We start from the raw sequence: 7,102 nt of genomic DNA on the forward strand, positions 1-7,102 counted from the left end.
GCATTGCAAGCGCAATTGACAAAATTACAAAGAGCGTCCACCGACAAAGAAGAACCTCAAGCTGAAGATTTGATTCGCCGTACCATCGACACCACTCTTGAAGCACAAACCATTCGCAAGGAATCAAATATAAGTAAACGAAGTTTCAAATTTCAAACTTTCAATGGCATACGAGAAGGAAAGACTGTTTTATCATTCATTAGCCAGTTTGATGACTATTTCCATGAGGAAACTTATCCAGAAAAAGATAAAATCAAGTGTGTTACTAATCATCTGATAGACAGAGCATCACTTTGGTGGATTGTAGTACGCAAGAGCATAGAATGTCCTGCTACTTGGGAAGATTTCAAGAAGAAGTTCATGCAGAATTTCCTTCCACCACAATTTCATGAGAAGGCTATCAAGCAATGGGATTTACTTCAACAACGGGATCGTGAGCCTATTCCATAGTATACAGAGCGTTTTTGGAATGCACTCCTACAGCTACGCATGCTTGAAGATGTACCAGAGACGACACATAAGCGGAAGTATATGTCTGGACTTCTTGGACATTACTACGCTGAAGTGAACATGTTCAAGCCTGCTACCCTTGAAGACGCCATCTCACTAGCTCACGACACTGAAGATAAGTTACGCGGAAGAGATAGACGACCACATCAATTCCAAGCCAATGGTAATTATGGATCTAAACAATTCAATTCCAATTTTAGAAGGTTTAATCCAGGTCGTTTCTCATCACCATCTTTCCGCAAGAATTGGGCTAAACCACCAGCATTACCATCCACTGTCAATCCAAATCCAAAGCCTATTCCACAAGCAAATCCAAATGTACCCAGACTTCCAGCCATTGCAAATAATGTAACCAAAGCCAAGCCAATAGTATGCTATAAGTGTCACCAACCAGGGCATCTCGCAGCAAATTGTCATTCAAAGAAGCCACCAGCACATATCAACTATCTTGGAGCCATGGACGAAGACGAGCATGAGGATATGCCGGATTTCATTGAAGATGAGGATGATCCTACTACTACTTCCGACACTTTACATGGTATGCCTACTCCACATTCATTGTTGACTATGAAATGTTTGGTGCATGGAAAGGAAAGAACTATCTTGCATGATGACGGTAGTACTCATGACTTTATTTCAGCAAAATTGGTAAAGGAATTGAAATTACAGACTGTACCTACGCATTATCGCATAAAAGCTGCATTTTTAGGCACTAGGTACAATGGCACACAATAAGTTCAAGATTTAGAGATTCAAATTGGTTCATACATTGAAAGAAGAAATTTCTTAGTTGTCCCATTACAGTCAAGCGACATTATTTTAGGAATGCCTTGGAGACACCAGCATAATCCAAATATAGATTATTCCACGCACACAATGAATATTAATTTTCAAGGAAAATCTATTACATTATATGGTATGCATGCATCTAGTGTTTTTCCACTGCTTTCGCATACTCAAGCAAAACGTGCATTACACAAGAGTACTAAATCATATCTCATTTGGGTGAATGAATTGCAAGCAAAGGAAAATCATATGCACCCTAGGCATAAGGAATTTCTTGCATATTTTAAGGACTGTTTTGCAGAAGACCTACCACCAGGTTTACCACCTTCACGAGCAGAAGACCATAAGATTGATTGAATCCCTGGCACACAACCACCTTGCAAAGCACCATATAGGCACAATCAAATAGAGCAAAAAGAAATCCAGAGTCAAGTTGAAGAATTACTAAATAGAGGCTTAATTCGACCTAGCAGTTCTCCATTCGGTGCACATGTACTCTTAGTCAAGAAAAAGAATAATACTTATCGTATGTGTATTGACTACCGAGCATTAAATAAGATCACTGTAAAGAATAGGTATCCTATACCTAGAGTTGATGACCTTATGGACAAACTGCAAGGATCTTCTATATTTAGTAAAATTGACCTTAAGTCTGGATATCATCAGGTCAGGCTATATAAATCTGACATATTTAAGACTGCATTCAGAACACAATTTGGCCATTACGAATTCTTAGTCATGCCATTCGGATTAACTAATGCATGTGCTACTTTCAGTAGAATTATGAACCGTATCTTTCTGAAATATCAGTATTGTGTCATTGTTTTCTTTGATGATATTTTGGTGTTTAGTCAAAGTGAAAAAGAGCATTATGAGCATTTATCATTAGTTTTTCAATTACTGAAAGAAAATCAATTGTTTGCAAATCTTGAAAAGAGTGAATTCTTTAAGACAGAAATTGAGTATTTAGGTCATATTGTATCAAAAGAAGGAATTAAAGTTGATCCTAAGAAAATTGATGCAATATTGCATTGGCCTGTTCCTAAAAATGTACATGAGTTACGCTCATTCCTTGGTCTTGCTAGTTTCTATAGGAAGTTTGTACGTAATTTTTCATTACTTGCTTTACCATTAACCAAACTTCTTAAGAAAGGAATTGTTTATCAATGGACTGAAACTCAGCAGAAATCTTTTGACTTACTGAAACGTGCATTAACCAATGCCCCAGTTCTACAATTACCTGACTTTAACAGACCATTCTTTCTAGTTGTGACCGATGCTAGCGGATCAGGAATAGGAGCCGTACTAATGCAAGACAATCATCCAATAGCATATTCTAGTTCTAAGCTGAAACCCTCTGAGCTGAAATATTCCACTTATGACAAAGAACTATTAGCACTTGTACAAGCATTAAAACAGTGGAAGCACTACTTAATGGGTTCAGAATTCATGATAAAGACCAACCAGCAAAGCATTAGACATCTACTTAGCCAACCCCAAATCTCTGACCGTCATATCAAATGGGCTTCCTTCATTCAAAGTTTTCATCCTATCATTCAATACCAACCTGGAAAAGAAAATGTAGTTGCTGATGCATTGAGTAGAAGACCTGCAATTCATAATATTTCTGTCATATCTTTTGATTCTTTGATTGCTATGAAAGATACATATCACCAGGATATTACTTTTCATTTTGATTGGCAAAAATTAGTTCAAAATAATTTCATTCATGTTGATTCATTGTCATATAATGATGGATTTATGTTTTTTGAAAAGAGACTGTGTGTTACTATTCCATTCCGATCTTTTATTTTGAATGAAATTCATTGTCCCCCATATCAAGGTCATAGAGGTATCATATCTACATTACGCATGTTAACTGAAGATTTTTATTAGCCGCATATGGATGCAGATGTATCTAATTTCGTTTCTGAATGTTTGATTTGTCAAAGAATAAAAAGACATCATGGTAAACAGTATGGATTACTAATGCCTTTGTCTATTCCATCTAAACCTTGGGAACATATTTCTATGGATTTCATTACTGGTTTACCAAATACTAAATCTAACCATGACATGATTTGGACAATTGTAGATAGATTTAGTAAGCAAGCATATTTCATTGCATGTAAGAAAACTTTAACACTATCACAAGCAGCACAGTTATTTTTGAAAACTATTTTTACTAACCATGGATTGCCAAAAGTGATTATTTCAGATCGTGATTCTAGATTTTGTAACAATTTTTGGATTACACTGTTTGCAAATCTAGGCACAAAGATTGATTTCTCATCTGCATTTCATCCAGAAACAAATGGACAAACAGAAGCCACAAACAACACCATTTTAGATCTTTTACGTGCATATACTATCTCTAAACCTCAGACATGGGACACTCATTTGCATTTATTACAGTTTGCATATAATAATACACCACACACATCTACAAAGAAAGCACATTTTGAAGTCATTTATGGATATAGATTATCTACACCTGTTGCATCTTTATCTAATAGAATTCAGAGTGCTGATGATATTGCTACTATGCATAACAGTATTTTTGATGAGGTTAAGGATATGATTGCTAAAGCCCAACAATCATATACCAAACAAGCCAACAAGAAAAGACAAGCCATGAATTTCAAAATTGATGATTATGTTTGGCTTAGAATAGAAAAGCGTAGACTGCAAAGTGTAGATGGACATCCAATTGTCAAATTAGCTCCTAGATTTTATGGACCATTTAGAATCATTCATAAGATTAATGATAATGCATTCAAGTTAAAATTGCCATCTCATTGGAAAATTCACAATACATTTCATATTAGTTCATTGAGACCATTTAGAGGCCAATTACCTATCCACCCTGTTTATGAAAACCCACCTTTATTAGAGGAAGAGACTGAAATACTTGAACCAGAAGCCATCATAGACACTCACTACATGACCACTAGAACTGGCTGAAGGTATTCTAGATACCTAGTAAAATTTAAGAACCATCCTGTAGAGGAAGCACAATGGATGCACGCTAGAGACTTAAATGCTTTCCCCACTCTGTTAGCTCCACATTGAGCTAATAGCAATTGAGGTCAATTGCTATCCCACCCCGGGGGTATGATGCCAGGAGGCATATTTCACGGTGGATTCCGTGCCACGGTGGATTCCGTGAGGTTTTACGGTGGATTTCGTAAACTTAGATGACCGGGGCTCATACACAAAGAGGATTCTTTGTGCGAGAAGTTGATGGGGACGCCTGTCCTTTTTGGGCGTTTCATTAATTTAGTGTGTACATGGGTGATTCCATAGCGGGTGATTCCGCAAAATGCATATTAAATTAATAAACGTTTATGAGTTTAGAGTGCGCACTCGTAATAAATTAAGGTTAGGATTTATTTCTAACCAGTTGATTTATTTATGTAGCTGAAGACTGCTAGGTATTCACTTTTGTGGGTTTAATTGTATTATTTTACTAACGATTGTGAATGCTTCAGTTGATGTGTAGAGATAGCAGCAGTGCCGGAGGAAAGCATTGGAGTCTAGCGAGTATTCGACCTTTGGATTATATTTTGATAGGCGCCACGCCTATATTTTGTTATGTCTATTGAGACATCGATTATTGATTATTATTTTATATGCGCCTATGCGCACGGATATGTTATTTCTATTTGGACATTGAGATTGGGCGTGCCAGATTCTATGGGCACCGTCCATTAGCTTTACTTTCCTATTTTTGTAGAAAGCAAACTCAAAAGCTAAAAGCTTGTCATATTTTTGTAAATTGGGCTATTATTGAGCATGAAGATGGAAATATACATAAAATACATGCTTTGTGAAGCGCTCACACAAGGCATGGGGGGAGATTGAACCCAATTGGTCTCTTGCCTCTTGTCGTTCATGCTTTTACATTGTTTTTTGTGCAAAAATGTAGAGTTCATTGTTCTTGGGGACCTTTCGGGATTCACTACGTGAGCATTCTGCGACCGATCTGCGCACCAAAAAATACCATTTTTTGAACTCACGTGATGCACACATATATTCTGAGTAGCTTACCCAAGCTAAAACACGTCCCATTCTACATAGACTGCATCACTTGTTGCAATCCATATTACTTGATCCATCTTTGCATCACCATAAAACTCTGCCTTGACTTGCTAGGAGAAACAACACCAATCCCTTGACTAACGGTGTATTCAAGGAAGTCTATGTGGTCAATGCCCTTAACCTTCTGACCATTCTCCTTTTTTATACTATCTAGAAACGTGAATCTTTCCAATTCGTCCTCACACCCCCTAAGTCTTCAAAGACTTATATTTTATTCATATGTACCTAGTTTTGTTTATGCAATGTGTCCTATTTAAGATCCTTATCCTCACCTCTCAGCACTCAGAAAATAAAATGTCATACTCCACTCCACCTACCCAAAATATCTCTGTCGCTCAAGTAAAATGATGGTCCTCAAGATGTTGACCAAGAAAACAACCCATCTCACAACTAGCGGCCTTCTACATGACCCTCGAACTTAGCCAACCACCTTTCCCACTCAACTAGAGGTTCCTAACTCAGTTATGAATATCCCAACTCTCGTGTGTGCAAGAAACAGTGTGTGCTCATTGAATGGTGCTCTCTCAAGTATGTGTGCACCTAAAGATTTACTGTATATAGCTACAACATACCTCATGCCATGCTAGTGCTCAACGATGGTGCAAAACATGCATTAACCCAACCCATGGCATGGAAGTATTTGATAAGATTAGGAGACGATCTCGGAGTGTAGTGCATCAAACAAGTGTAATATGAAGTGCTCATGAACCCATAATCCTCATGATTGTGCAAGACTCTCGGCAAGAAATCTTACATGTTCCATGATGTTTGACAGCTACTAGCAAACTCTAGCTCAACCTGTCCAAAAATACCAAACTCAACAAAGGCTATCAAGTTTCTACACCAAAAATATCCAAACAAAATGACAAAACATTTATTAAGCTAGACAAACACAGAAAATCCAACTACAAAACAACAAAGCAAACAATCACGCAGACAACTAAGCTAACAAAAATCAAACCTATCTACAATGTTACTAGGGGTTTCCAGTTTTCGCAAAAACACTTGACACTGTGCATTAGAGTAGGCTCCAGTATGCTTAGGGTGCTTATCATTTCCCATTTAGATGATGATTTTCATTTTGATGTTTGTGTTCTTTACATGATGGTTTGAAGGATGGATATAGAGGAAGCAAGAATACACATAGAAGACTATTTAAGTGAGCCACATTACTTGCAAGTGCATGGCGTTGTTAAAAGAATATTACATACATGTTTTTGTGTAGGATAGAGTCCATACTTGCATGTTTTTCTATCTGATACAGTGTGTGTCCTTCAATATTTAGATCCATGTCTCTCCAATACACATTTGTAGCATGTATACACACACACACACACACACATAGCTACTTGGAGAGCCATAGGTTGGAAGACTCCTACATGCAACCCAAAGGAGTTAATTGGACATGGCAATTTAGTTGAGAGTGTCCATGAGACAAGATACAATTTAGGTCTTTGCACAATAGTTCAAGAAAATGGCACATGCAATGATAGACAGAGACATGACATGATAGAGAACTAAAGTAAACATGACATGGATAGGGTAAACATGGAAAGACAAACAATCTAATTGGGACTCATCCTACTAGTGCCAACAACTTGTTGCATGTGTAGAAGTATTCTTTCTACCCTTTTGTCTAGTGAGTGCAACCACTAGGTGGTGGCTTTCATCCATGTAAAACAACCTAGTATTCCATATAGACACT

Source organism: Lygodium microphyllum, chromosome 21 (genome assembly GCF_053477565.2).
Source record: "Lygodium microphyllum isolate KBCC chromosome 21, Lygodium_microphyllum_v1.1.10, whole genome shotgun sequence".
Lineage (NCBI taxonomy): Eukaryota > Viridiplantae > Streptophyta > Polypodiopsida > Schizaeales > Lygodiaceae > Lygodium > Lygodium microphyllum.